Source organism: Oryx dammah, unplaced genomic scaffold (genome assembly GCF_014754425.2).
Source record: "Oryx dammah isolate SB20612 unplaced genomic scaffold, SCBI_Odam_1.1 HiC_scaffold_25, whole genome shotgun sequence".
Lineage (NCBI taxonomy): Eukaryota > Metazoa > Chordata > Mammalia > Artiodactyla > Bovidae > Oryx > Oryx dammah.
This window is the reverse complement of record NW_024070209.1, coordinates 2,523,217-2,536,179: the sequence shown is the minus strand read 5'-3', so window position 1 is coordinate 2,536,179 and position 12,963 is coordinate 2,523,217.

The following is a 12,963-nucleotide window of genomic DNA, read 5'->3' as shown; positions in this document are numbered from 1 at the left end:
AGAGAATATAGTTGCTGGTTTCTGTACATTTTCCCTCCTGCGGTTTGGCCTCTTCATCAAGAACTCTATGAATCAGAAAATTCAAGTGCGTGCAGACACACACAGGCATGCGTGTGGAAGGGAAATGACTTTTCTGGGTAACTGAGGGTTAACTGGAAGCCTGTGTTCTTCTGCCTTGTTGAATTTTTTTTTTTCTACAAATGATGAGCATTTCCCCAACTGAGTATTTTGAAAAGTTCCACCACTTTCTAAATATGTGACCTTGGTCAAGTTACCTAACCTCAGTAACCTCAGTTTCCTTATCTGTAAAAATGCAGCGAGTGCCACCTCTCTAGGTTGTGACAGGCACTAGAAAGACGAGTGTGTGCTTGAGGTGGAGGCGCCAGCACTGCAGTTATTGTTCTTAGTGGGTCAGCGGAGCGGCCAGGTTGGCTGAGGGTCTTCGTGGGTATTTAGCATTATGGTTTGGAATCCGTTGTGCCTTTTGTACACATTGACATGAGATTTGCCAGAATTGGCATTCATCTGCAATTTCTATCCCAACTAAGTCCTCCCAAAGAGATGGTTTTTCTTATAATTTGCTGCTTTCTCATAAAAGCCAGTGCCTGCAATGCACCAAGGACTCTTATTCTGCCAGGACCTGAATGCTGTCTTTATCTGGGAAATGTCTCCAGGTAAAGGGCAGGGCTGGGGCTCAGCCTTCCAGGTGTCCCATCGCACCCCTCATCCTTTCCCATCCTCCCTACTCACAAGCCAGGACCCACCCCCGGGCCGAGGGTAGCCGGGAAACAGGAGTGGGGAGCCTTCGCAGACCACCGAGAAGGCAGGAAGGCCTTGTGGGGGGAAGACCTGGGCAGGTTCTAAATTCTCAGCAAGTGTAGGGGGTGCTGGAGGAGCAGGGGGCCCAGGTGGGTCTCTTGGCCCAGTGCATTCTGGGAAGACAGCAGCTGTCTTCCATGAGTGGACTGAGCTCCGAGTCAGATCAGCTCCCTGCCCGGTCTCTCGCTGTGTGGCCTCGGACGTGCCACTCAGCCTCTGGGCCTCACTCTCCTCACCTGTAAAGTGGGACTCCTTACCTCTCGGTGTTGACGTGAAGACAGTAGGATTAATGTGTGAGAAATGAGCCTCGCATGGGTCTCGAGACGCATAGCCTGCCCTCTTCTTGGGGCTGGGCAAGCTGTCTCCAGCATAGGTTTGGTTTCTGGGCTGTAGACAAAGGTTTTCTTCAGTCCTCATCTCTGCTCAGCCCTCCAGAGCCCTTTTCCCCCTGCCACTCAGCTCAGCCTGTCTGGGCCTCTCCACCTCTCTTGTACCCCTGTAGCCCACCTGATGGCATTGGTGATGTAGATTTCAACTTCTGTTTACCCTACAGCGTGCTCACCACCCAAAGTCTAGTTTCCATCTGTCACCATGCAGTTGACCCCTTCACCCATTTTGCCTACACCTCCCACCGCCCTTGGCCTCTCCTCTGGTTCCCTCTGGTAAATACTACTCTGTTCTATGTATCTACATGTTTTTGTTTAGTTTGGTTTATTCATTTATTGTGTTTTTGTTGGTTTGTTTTTAGATTCCACATAGGAGTGAAAATCATACGGTATTTGTTTTTCTCTATTTTCACTTAGCATAATATCTTTGAGGTCACCCATGTATTATAAATGGCAAGATTTCATCTTTTTTAATGGCTGGGTAATATTCCTCTGTGAAGCTTCGCTGGTGGCTCAGGGGTAAAGAATCTACTGGTAAAGATGCAGGTTTGATCCCTGGGTTAGGAAGATGCCCTGCAGAAGGAAATGGCAACCCACTCCAGTATTCTTGCCTAGGAAATCCCATGGACAGGGATACCTGGCGGGCTACAGTCCATGGGGTCGCAAAAGAGTTGGACATGACTTAGTGACTAAATAACAATAACGAAACAATACTCCATTGGGTGCATAAACCATTGATCTGTCTATTCACCCACTGACGTGCAACTTAGGTTGTTTCTGTATCTTGGCTATTGTAATTAATGCTCCATTGAACATGGGGGTCGCATATGTTTTAGAATTAGTGTTTTTGTTTTCTCTGGATAAAAGCCCCAAAGCGAAATAGCCAGATTGTATGTTAGTTCCATTTTTAATTTTTTAAGGAAACTGCATATTGTTTTCCATAGTGGCTGCACCAATGTACATTCTCAGCGACTGTGCAGGAGCGTTCCCTTTTTTCCTATGTAGATTGACTCTTTATTTATCCCGCCTAGGATTCAGTGTGCCTCTTCCATCTGAAGATTCATGCCTCTTTTTAATCCTAGAAATTTTTCATTCATTTTTTCTTTGAATATTGCAAATGTTATTCCTGGCCCATTCATTCTGATTTTTTTCTTCTACAACTTCTGTTGGTTGTGTATTGAACCATATCATTTCATCGTCTGTCTCAACCTTTCTTTCAAATGTTCTCATCCTTTGACAGAATGTTGCATTCTGATTAATTTTCTCAGTTGTCTTCCAGTTAATCCAACTATGTCTGTCTGGTCTGCTGGCTTGTCTATCCATTTTGTTTACAAATTCAATGTCTATATCTTTCATTTCCTTGCTCCCTTTTCAAATCTGTTTCATCCTTCTCAAACCTTTTTAATAGTATCCTACCTTTCCCTGTCATTTTTATTCCTTTATATATTTCAGTATTTTAGCATATCAATATGATCTTTCAGCTTGTCCTATTACCCCCAAGTTCTCAGAGATGATTTTTCCATTTGCTGTATTTGCTGACTCTCCTTCACAGTAGATAGTTTTTTTGTGTGTTTTTAATTTAATTGGTGTTTTTGAACTCATCTTCAGTAAGATTATTTTGCTCTATGGGAGCCCTATGTGTCCTGGGCTGTGAAAATGGCCTCAGAGATCTGTTTTTGTATTTTTTCATGTTAACTGCTCCAAGGGCTCATTAGAGGAATTTTTTAAAAATTTATTGAAGTATTATTTCTTTATCTTTATGCAACTTCTTATTTTATTTTAGGTTTTTGGCCATGCTGCAAGCCATGCAGGGTCTTAGTTCTCAGACCCGTAGGGAAATCTTTTTGTCTTAAATTTTTCAACTTGGGAATTCTTTGCCCCATAGAGAGTATAAATTTGGATGTCACCTCCATGGATAGTTCGAGTTTTCAGTTCTGGTCTTTCCCAAGGATCTTTTCTCCCACCCAGAGCCATAAACCAAAACAAGATTCACCGTCCGTTCCCTAAATTGGTGGGTAGATTATTTCCTGATGGGCAGCCTTTTCAGGGTTCTAGCTTATATAGCAATCTCAGTTCTATTTATTTACTTATTTGGCTGTGCCAGGTCTTAGTTGCAGCATCTGTGATCGTTAGTTGCGGCATGTGGGGTCTAGTTCCCTGACAAGTGATGGAACCCTGGCCCCCTGTATCAGGGGCATGAAGTCTTGGCCACTGCACCACCAGGGAAGTCCCCCATTTCTTCTTAAGGCCATACCTCTTGACCCTGAGTGGGTGTTGAAGCTTCAGCCCCTATCATTAGGCCCATGGTCAAGGTCAAAGCTCAACTCTGATTTCAAGTCCTCTGTGTACACCCAATACCTGGGTGTTTCCCTACCCTTTTTTCAAATCCTACTGTGGTTCTAACGTCCACTCTGAATTTCTCAGTGTTTTTTGGGGGAGTGGTGTCAGTGTTATTTCCATACATGATGTTGCCAGAGTCTGAAAGTAGTGGTCATGACGTTTAGCAGAGCCCCTTGAGGATTGGCGGGGGGGTGGGGGTGGGCGGAAAAATCATCTTGGGGGTTATATCAGTTCAGAGGGATAGCCGAACATCTCTGCTTCAGAAACAAACAGAGACCACAGGGTGAAGAGAAGGGGAGAATAAAGAAAGGGCCTGGAGGTGTGAAGGAAGGTCGAGGCTTATAAAGCCAGGAATGGGGAGAAATCCCAGGGGAGAAACAGGACCTTGAAAATAGTGGTTGGTTGGGCTCTGATTTAACTTTGTTCTCTGTGCTGAGTGACACTGTGAGTCCCCCTCCCCTCACACAGCTTCATTGTTAGAGCTTATCTGGGGTGTGCTGGGTGGGCTGCAGGGAAGAAAACCTCCATGGGAGAGGAGACCAGAGAGGGGGATTTGGCAGAAGGAGGCAACAGCCAAGAAACAGTGGGCAGAGAAGGGAGGCCTTTGTTAACCTCTCCCCAGAGTCCCTGGAGCCTTTGAGGGGAGGCACTGGGTTCCCCTCTGGTACTAAAAGGCTAAAAGGAGGGCTCAGGCTTTTTACTTCAGCTCTGCCTACCACTCCCCACTGGGCAAGGCCTGGGGGAGCTCACAGACAGCCCCACACTCAGAGCAACTCCCACAAACACAGGATCCACCCAAAGAGGTGGCAGCTCAATTATCCAGAAGTCTGAGCTTGTTTGTTTTTTCTAAGCCTCTTCATCTATCTGGAACAGACCTGCGAACAAGGAAATGTGGTTAAAAAATACATGCTGCCGGGTACATGTACTGATTTTTGTATATATATGTATTTTACTTGATAGTAGAATTTACTGCACACATTTCTACTTTGGAAAACTGTCATTCTTTTCAGATTTTGGGTGTTTGTTTCTTTTGGCCACAGCACATGCCACGCAAGATCTTAGTTCCCCTACTGGGAATCAAACTCGGATCCTAGGCAGTGAAAGGGGCCTAATCACTGGGCCACCAGGGAACTCCCTACATGTTCTGAGCTTTTGCCCATTTTTCAAATGTCTTTGGGACATTTACTCAGGAGACTGAAAGTGAAAATCACTCACTCATGTCCAACTCTCTGCGACCCCATGGACTGTAGCCCTCCAGGCCCCTCTGTCCATGAGATTCTCCAGGCAAGAATACTGCAGTGGGTTGCCATTCCCTTCTCCAGGGGATCTTCCCGACCCAGGGATCTAACCCAGGTCTCCTGAATTGCAGGCAGATTCTTTACCATCTGAGCCACCAGGAAAGCCCTCAGGAGACTAGTTATCTTTATTTTAGAATTAATAAAAGAGTGGAGAACTTAGGAATCAGTTCTGATTTAACCTCCACTAGTTACACAAACTTGAGCCTCAATTTCTGCATCTGAAACACACCCAAATCACACAGCCAGTGGTGGCTGAGACCTGACTCCACACTGCCAAGGGCACTAAGGCATCCTGTGTGCTTAGCACAGGGCCAGCACATCAGGGGCCCAGGAAGTGTTTGCTGACTGTCCTGCTGAAGGACTCAGTGAGTTAATGAAGGTCTTGGAGAGGTCACACATGGGGGTGGACACAGGGGACTGGTGTCCTGTCGGGGGCCAGCCCCCGCAGGATCCAGGGGAGCCCTCAGGAGACAGGGCATCAGTGAAGAGAATGATTTAGAGAGAGATAAAGAATGTTGCAGATAAGAAAATAGAGGAGAGAAAGAAAGACACGGGGAGACCAAGCTTCTTCAGTGAGCGAGGCCCATAACTTTATTTTCCAAAGGGACTTTTATACCTTGATTTGTACATAGAGGGAAATGAAAGATGCAAGTTCACGTAGAATCAGCCCAAACACTCTAGCAGTTTTGCCCTTATTGAAACCAGGATTTTTTCTGCATACCTTTCCCATAAACAATGTTGTAAACATTATCTTCTGGCCTTGGAGGCCTGTGGACATTTTATGAACCTCTTTTGATAAAGGCTGCTCAACCAGAAAACTTATTTTCCCTTGAAATGTTTTTTCTTTATATTTCTAATCTATGTCAGCCTCAGAAAGTATTAAACACGGTTACATTTCTCACGGAGCAAAGGTGCAGTGAGTTACAAGAAAGAACCAATTAGCTCAAAGGTCTGATGTGGTTAATTTCAAGGCTACACTTGTTTTTCTTACATCCAACTATGTTAACTAATGCGCTCCCAGGTGCACAGTGGATAAGAGATACGGGAACTTAGCAACAAGCATTGGCCCAATAACAAAATCTTACACCAGCACTACTCTAATAGTTTTTAACTCTTTGAAAGGCTCTATGTTTTAGGCTTCCCGTGCCTCTCACAGCTGGGAAGCTGTGAATAATCACATTCGTAGCTGCAAGAGTCTGGATAAACCTGCCAAGCAAGCTAGAATGCTAACAGAGGGGGTTTGATTTGAAATATTCCTCTCATGTCCAGGAGACTTATTAGTTAGAGCCCTAAGTTGATTTTCTCCAGAGAAAGTTGGTTGGGTATAGCCCCCTGTTAATGTCAGGAGAGTTGGTGAAAGGCACAAAATAGACAGACAGATTCTGGTTTTGGGGTAGATGCTCGAGCTGGTCTAGGGAGTCCCTCGAATTCTGATCCGCCTTTGCCCGTCAGATCTTCTCCGCATGACCTTTGTCGTGGGTGGGATCTCCCGTGGTGGTTCGCGGCAGTGTCCACACACACGTGAGAGAGTGAAGTGCAGGGTGGTGCCTGGAGCACTTGCTCACAGTTAGTCACTCCAAGACCCACCTCTGCCCCCACCAAAGTCAACCCTCAGGACATGTGAGACCCCTGGAAACAGAATTTGAGGACCTATCTTCCTTGCATATATTTTCACACATAATCAGGAGCTGAGAGAGGCAGCAAAAGTCAGTGGGTGCATGGCCCAGGGAGATAGACACCCAGCTGTTAAGCCTTTTATCCCTGGAGGATGGGTCAGTTCTTATCTTGCATCTGGAAGCTCAAGGGGAGGGTGGAGAGTTCCCTAGGAGACAGAATAAGCTGACGCCCGCTGTGGTGCTGGACATCTCGGGTCGTGTCTCTGCCGGGGTGGAAGGAGCGCCAGGGGGCCTGGAGGGTGGTCTGAGGGCTGTGCCCACGGCCCGGGCAGTGTGCACAGTGACAAGGGCCAACACGAGCAGTGACTGGGCAAAAGCTCAAACGAGTGGAAAATAGCTTTTCAAACATATATATATTTATTTATTATTTATATATTTGGCTCACCACTCTTAGTTGTGGCACATGGGATCTAGTTTCCTTGACCAGGGCCTCCTGCATTGGGGGCTCAGAGTCTTAGCTGAGGGACCACAAGGGAAGTCCCAGAAGAAAGACATTTCTTACTTTCTGTCTTATTTCAGCTTTGGTGTGGGGCCAGAAGGCCCTCCGAGGGAAACTTGAAAAATTCTTCTGGAAAGCTCTGGAATGTGTCTTCCTGGCCAGCAGAGGGCGTTCTCAGCAACACCGACTCCCCTCCCCACCCACCTGCACCCCCCAGCCTCACAACGGATACATGTGGCTGGGGACCCAGGGTGCACCTGTGCTCGGCAGGGGCTCCCTGGGCAAAGCTCTCTCCTCCATTCACCCTGTGCTCCTGGCTGCCGCCCCCTCTTACCCGGCACCCCGTGACAGCTTCTCTCACTCCAATACTCTTCTCCCCTGTGGTAACAGCCGGCCCCCGCTCCACCTGGACACAGAACTGTCCAGAATAAAGGCTGCCTTCCTAGGCCCTGTAGTGGGACGTGGCCGGTGGGATGTGAGCTGGAGTAAGGGCCCTGGGGAGCCTTCCTGTTGTTCAGTCGCTCAGTCACGTCTGACTCTCTGCAACCCCAGGGGCTGCATCACACCCGCTTCCCTGTCCTTCACCATCTCCTGGAGCCTGCTCAAACTCATGTCAACTGAGTTGGTGATGCCGTCCAACCGTCTCATCCTCTGTTGGCCCCTTCTCCTCCTGCCCTCAATCTTTCCCAGCATCAGGGTCTTTTCCAGTGAGTTGACTCTCTGCATCAGGTGGCCAAAGTATTGGAGTTTCAGCTTCAGCATCAGTCCTTCCAATGCAAATTCAGGATTGATATCCTTTAAGATTTACTGGTTTGATCTCCTAGCAGTCCAAGGGATTCTCAAGAGTCTTCTCCAACACCACAGTTCAAAAACATCAGTTCTTTGGTGCTCAGCCTTCTTTATGGTCCAGCTCTCACATCCATACATGACTACTGGAAAAACCATAGCTTTGACTAGATGGACAATAATAGAATGGGAAACACTAGAGATTTCTTCAAGAAAATTAGAGATACCAAGGGAACATTTCATGCAAAGATGGGCACAATAATGGACGGAAACGGTATGGGCCTAACAGAAGCAGAAGATACTAAGAAGAGGTGGCAACCTTCCTGGCTCTACACTAAAAAGGAGGGGGCAAGCCCGTGCCTCGCCTGAGCCCTTTCCTCCTGCTGCTGGCACCTGGCTACTGGGCAGGCACTCTGGGCCATGTGGAGGAGACAGGACCTCAGCGAGGAAGAGTGCATGTTAGAAGCGGCCTGGCCTGAGATTTCCCTGGTGGTCCAGGGGTGAAGACCCTTTGCTTCCACTGGCAAGGGCATGGACTCATTCCTTGTTTGGGGAATTGAGATCTCACATGTACGGGCATGGCAAAAAACAACAACAAACACGTGGTCTGGCTCATGATGGCTTCACAGAGTGGAAGTCCCCTTCCACTTGGACTTGGAAGGAAATGGAACATATCTTAAGCAATTCTGAGCCTGTCACAGCCTATTGGACACAGCTGCCCCCTGGCTTCTGCCTCCACCCCTGACCTCGGACCTCCTCTCCAACCACTGACCTCCTTCCCAACAAACCCAATGGCCTCTTCCCAGCTGTCATCCCGCCTGACCCCTGGACTGAGCTCGGCCACCTCCAGCTCCTCCCTCGGGGCTCATCCTTAGCTTCTGGATGCCAGGCACCTCCCCTGTCTCTGATGTTCCCCTCCATGTCCTTTGAGGGTCCTTATTCCTGTGCTTGTCCCTGACATGTTGGTTTTCCCACATGCTGTCTGGGGTCACTTTGGGGATAAGGGCCAGACTGATCTTCTAAATGGAAGGGTTAAGCAGGGGACACTGTTATGGCAACCCACTCCAGTGTTCTTGCCTGGGAAATCCCATGGACAGAGGAGCCTGGTGCGCTACAGTCCCTGGGGTTACAATGAATCGGACTTGACTTGGCAACTAAACCACCACTGTCTACCAGACTCCAAGCCAGGTATTTTCTCCTGGTTGGACATTGCCCATGCCACACGCTGAACTCGTGCAAGTGTATGTGGGCCACTGCTCCACTCATGACGGCGGGCGGGGCCTCTCCCTCTGCCCCACCAGTTATCTTCCTCAGTTTCCCAAACTGGGCTCCTTGGAGTCATCTCCATGGGGCTCACGACTGGCCCTCACCCTTCTGCTCATCTGTGTCCTGGCACACACACAACTCCTTTTCCAAACCAGCGGCTCGGACTGGTGGTGCCCCTGCCTGGGAGATCTGCCTGGGCCAGGGGCTGCCCTGGCTGGGCCTTGGAGATGCAGAGTACCAGTGAACTCATCTGGGGCCCCGGGGACCCTGCCCTGCAGCAGGAAGACTATTGGGCAGACTCAAGACCCCAAGAAAGGCACTGGTGTCCCTCCAGCGAGGAGAGAGCTGCCCCTTTGATGGTGAGAGCTGGTGTTTATTGACGGAGCTGTTGCCGGGGCTAAGCACTCACCCACTGCCTCCTCCTATCAGCCCCCGAGGTAGCTTCTTCATCCCCACCTTGCAGCTGAGAAAGCTAAGGCTCAGGAAGACAAGCAGCTAGCCCAAAGGGTTATGGTTGTTAAGCGGCAGCCCTGTCTGGCTCCAAAGAGTGCGTGCTTACCCTTACCCACTTCCTTGTCCTCCCTGCCTGCTAACTCTGGAGGGTTTATCAGATTCCCCCGGCTCGACACTGCGGCACCGCTGCTGGCCAGATCTCACACACAACGGGAGAACTGGTGACTCCTCTAGTTGAATCCCCAGCACTGGCCTCTTGCTTCTACTTCTGCCTGGATCCTCAGGTGCCCTCGAGCCATCTGACCTGAAGGTTCACACATCTCGAGCTCTCTCGTATATCTTGAACTCGCCGTGTCCCTCCCCTGTAGCCGGCAGTGCCTCCACTTTCCCCGGGGCTCGGGGCTCCATCCCTGTTCTCATCACCTTCTTCTTGCTGTCCCCAGCTCATCACCTGCTAACAGCTCTCCTCCCCCTGCCTTCAGCCCTCTGTTGGCCTGCCTTTGGACTGTTCTTTTCTGTTTAAATCTTTCCCCAAAGGAAATTGCTCCAGACCCCTTCACCCAAAGCTCCCATTCGGAATCCTTTGGCGAGTCCCTGTTTTCTACAGAATAGAGTCCACACCCTCCTTAGCATGGCCTCTGTGAGCTAGTTCCCTGCTCTCGCCTCTCTCCACACCCTGGAGGACCCCTGCCCCACTGTCCCTGGGCTGCACAGTACTAGGTGTCCATATTCTCCTTCTTCTGTTTTTAAAATTTTATTTATTTATTTTTAATTGAAGGATAATTGCTTTACAGAATTTTGTTGGTTTCTGCCAAACATCAACATGAATCAGCCATAAGTATACATAGGTCCCCTCACTTTTGAGCTTCCCTCCCGCCTCCCTCCCCATCCCACCCCTCACGGTTGTTACAGAGCCCCGGTTTGAGTTCCCTGAGTCATAGGGCAAATTCTCATTGACTATTTTACATTCGATAATGTATGTTTCCATGTTATCCTCCCCTTACATCCCTCCTTCTTCCTTAATAATAGAACCCTGTGTTTATCTGTTCCCTCAATAAAGACTGCATCTCTGTTTCCCTTGCAGCTATTTGTGGCCACATGACAAAATTCTGGCCAATAAAGTGTCAACAAAAGTGTTACATAAATCCTCCCATGTGTCACCTTAACAAGGAGCTGACTTAGCTGAGAGGAATGCCTTGAGGATCTTTCCCTTTCCTGCTACCTGGAATGCTGATGTGCTGGCTGGAGCTCCAGCAGCCTTTTTGATCCGTAAAGTGACCTTGAGTATGAAGGCTATCACTAGAATAGTGAAGAAGAAAAGTAGAACCTGGGTTCCTTATGGCCATAGCGCTGTCACGATTACTTGCAACTTATTTTGTATGGAAAAGGGATGAACACCTCTCATTTAAGCCACTCTTCTTTTGGCTATTCTGTTATGTGTAATCGATACAACCAGAGAGCACTGTGTGTGCACAAGTACACTTCTGCACCTTTACATGTCCCGGAGTGCTTTTCTTTCTCCTACTGCTGTTTAAAGTCTAGTGATCTTTCAGGGATCAATTTTTAATATCTGTTGCTCTGCAAAATCACCCATTTCCTGTGCATAAGAGCTCCTCACTGAACCCGTGGTTTTCCCAGCCCTCAATCTGGCCTTCTTGTAGCACTTTAAGTATCAAGGTGTACTTGAACTGAATAAAGGTCAGGTACTAGGTTTTCTTCATTCTCTGGTCACTTGGAAAAAAAGAACAGTGCTTGGCACTTAACAGTTCAGTTCAGTTGCTCATTCGTGTTCAACTCTTTGTGACTCCATGGACTACAGAACACCAGGCCTCCCTGTCTGTCACCAACTCCTGGAGTTTACCTAAACTCATGTCCATTGAGTCGGTGATGCCATCCAACCATCTCATCCCCTGTCGGCCCCTTCTCCTCCTGCCTTCAATCTTTCCCAGCATCAGGGTCTTTTGTAACAAGTCAGCTCTTCACATCACATGGCCAAAATATTGGAGCTTCAGCTTCAACATCAGTCCTTCCAATGAATATTCAGGGTTGATTTTCTTTAGGATTGACTGGTTTGATCTCCTTGCAGTCCAAAGGACTCTCAAAAGTCTTCTCCAACACCACAGTTCAAAAGCATAAATTCTTCAACATTCAGCCTTCTTTATAGTCCAACTCTCACATCCATACATGACTACGGGGAAAACCACAGCCTCGACTAGACGGACCTTTGTTGACAAAGTAATGTCTCTGCTTTTTAGTCTGCTGTCTAGGTTGGTCACAGCTTTTCTTCCAAGGAGCAAGCGTCTTTTAATTTCAAGGCTGCAGTCACCATCTACAGTGATTTTGGAGCCCCCCCAAAATAAAGTCTGTCACTGTTTCCATTGTTTCCCCATCTATTTGCCATGTAGTGATAGGACTGGATGCTATGATCTTAGTTTTCTGAATGTTGAGTTTTAAGCCAACCAAAATGGTATGGACCTAACAGAAGCAGAAGATATTAAGAAGAGGTGGCAAGAATACACAGAAGAACTGTATAAAAAAGATCTTCGTGACCCAGATAACAATGATGGTGTGATCACTCTCTTAGAGCCAGACATCCTGGAATGTGAAGTCAAGTGGGCCTTAGGAAGCATCACTATGAACAAAGCTAGTGGAGGTGATGGAATTCCCATTGAGCTATTTCAAATCCTAAAAGATGATGCTGCGAAAGTGCTGCACTCAATATGCCAGCAAATTTGGGAAACTCAGCAGTGGCCACAGGACTGGAAAAGGTCAGGTTTCATTCCAACCCCAAAGAAGGGCAATGCCAAAGAATGTTCAAACTACCACAAAATTGCACTCATCTCACATGCTAGCAAAGTAATGCTCAAAATTCTCCAAGCCAGGCAGATCTAAATGATCTGTAAGTGACCATTAAATGCCCAGTACCAGATGTGGCAAATGGCAAGTGGCCATAGGTCCGCAGCTCATCAACTCCTGCCCTCTACATACCTTCACAGCTTCACAGTCAAAGGTCAGCGGTAAGCTCAGTAAGCACCTTCGCGGTGACCTCCATCATCTTGTCTCACTTGGAAACCGTTTTCAGTTTATTTACTATGCAATAGACATTGGTTGTTCTGTATCCAGCTAGCTTTGGTTAGCGCGCCACTGCTTGTCTTTCTGTTACACATCCAGTTGTTTTGATTTATTTACCATATGTGCTGTGCCATTTTGATTTTTATTTTGTTTGGTTGGTTGAATAAATTTGCGACACTCAAACACTTGAGGTGATAGTTTAAAAACGATGCCAATATTTGATCCAGTTTCATCTCAACTGTGTTATACCTGGACATTTTAGATGTTTATCAAAGGTCTTTTATGAGGAAGAAAGTAAATGTATGAAATAAATGCGTGACATTTATGAGTAATGTTGGCTCTGAACAAACGTTTGAAAACTTAGTTGATAAAATTTTGGATCAACTGAAAAAAAGCATGACTTTTGAAATCTCTGAATGCCTTGGTTC